This window comes from Brassica oleracea, chromosome C6, assembly GCF_000695525.1.
Source record: "Brassica oleracea var. oleracea cultivar TO1000 chromosome C6, BOL, whole genome shotgun sequence".
Lineage (NCBI taxonomy): Eukaryota > Viridiplantae > Streptophyta > Magnoliopsida > Brassicales > Brassicaceae > Brassica > Brassica oleracea.
This window is the reverse complement of record NC_027753.1, coordinates 33,345,659-33,347,811: the sequence shown is the minus strand read 5'-3', so window position 1 is coordinate 33,347,811 and position 2,153 is coordinate 33,345,659.

Below are 2,153 nucleotides of genomic sequence, written 5' to 3'. Positions count from 1 at the left end.
TGAGATGGAGATGAGAGAGCTCGAGGTCTGCGTCGAAGATGGAGATGGAGATGGAGATGAGAGAGCTCGTGGCTGTGTGAGATGGAGATGAGAGAGCTCGAGGTCTGCGTCGAAGATGGAGATGGAGATGGAGATGAGAGAGCTCGTGGCTGTGTGAGATGGAGATGAGAGAGCTCGAGGTCTGCGTCGAAGATGGAGATGGAGATGGAGATGAGAGAGCTCGTGGCTGTGTGAGATGGAGATGAGAGAGCTCGAGGTCTGCGTCGAAGATGGAGATGGAGATGGAGATGAGAGAGCTCGTGGCTGTGTGAGATGGAGATGAGAGAGCTCGAGGTCTGTGTCGGAGATGGAGATGAGAGAGCGTGAGGTCTGCCTGAGATGGAGATGGAGAGAGATCGAGCAAGGTTGCGTCAATTTGGAAAACAAGATGCTGCTGCGTCAATCTAGGTTAGGTATTTTTGTAAATACTGAAACATATTAAGGGCAAAATAGTAAATTACGTTATTGACCGCATAATTTACGTCGCAGCCGCGGGTTTTATCGGGATCAGCCGCAGGACAATTACGTTATTGACCGCATAATTTACGTCGCAGCCGCGGGTTTTGTCGGGATCAGTTGCAAGACGCGGCGTTCGGATGCAGCGTTCGGACGCAGCGTCAGACAACCAAACGAACACGATTTTTTCAAAACATTGCAGCAGCCGCAGACGCATGTAGCTGCGGCAACCAAACGAACAGCACTACTGTATATTGGAATTAATCACCTTTGAAAGTTGAAATCCAAATTTGTGATGATCTCTTGTAACAGATTGCTAAACTCATGGAAAACTTTTAGTTATGTCAAAGTAACGTGTTTATTTTTTGATATAGGTAATTAATATATTTAAATAATTATTAATAATTGACAGTGGCATTTCTGTAAATATAAAAGTATAGCTTAAAAATATTCCATTGGCACAATCTTGTAAATATTCTTGAAACAAAAGGTCACTTAAAAAAAAGGTCTTCTGTTTTAATAGTATTGATTGATATGTTTATTTCTTTTTAGTTTTTCATATTGGCAAAAATTAGGCCATTGATAAAAAAAGGGTCAATAACTTTTTCAAAATGGACTAATTTCCTAGTCTCGATTTGCTGAATTTGTTTTATTTGTTATGGTGATAGTTCAGGGATGAAAAAATATAGGATCTCACCTTAAAGTAACGAATAAATGGAGTCTAAAAAACTCGGTGGTAGAGAAATATGATGATATTATTTTTGTTTACTTTTGAATCAAAATATATACACTTTTGCTTTATATTTCTTATCTGTAGATGCTTGGAAAAAAAGGTCAGCAAGTGTAGCATTGAAAATATATGCATAAGATAAGAAGGGGAAAACCATAAAAGATATTAACATCAATTATGTTATACATGTGCTACATATATGTTTTCACTCAGTTTGATTTTTCATATGTAATGATTTGAAAATATATGCATAAGATAATAAGGGGAAAACCATAAAAGATATTAACATCAATTATGTTATACTTGTGCTGCATATATGTTTTCACCCAATTAGACTTTTCATAAGTAATGATTTGTCTTTGGTTTTGGAAAATAGATTAATAGTTGACATTTATGTTGTGTTTATATTGGACTGTTTTAAGATATACATAACAATTTTAAATTTTAAGTATACCAATAAATATATCCCTAAAATCTATTTTTATTGTAAATTATATAACCCTAAATTAATATCGTGCCTAGCACGGAAGATAATACTAGTGAAATAATATTTTGCGCGAAGCACAAACATGTCCCCTAATATAGACATACTAGGATAAGACCCGCGCCTTGCGCGGAATTAAGTTATTATTTTTATTATATTTTGGAGAATGAAACAATAGTTTGGCTTCATTTGGATTAGGGGTGTTCAATCCAGATATCGGATTGGTTTCGATTCGGTTCGTTTTTTTCGGTATTTTGGGTAGTAAAATATAACTACTATTCTAAATTCATATTTACTTTGACTTTCGTCTTTCACATACTTTTGAAAGATTTCAACTGGACAACTAAATTGATCAGCCAATCTTGTTGATTTAAATCATTAGTATATATATATATATATATATATTATTTAGTTTGAATATTTATTAAATAAAAATTCATATGC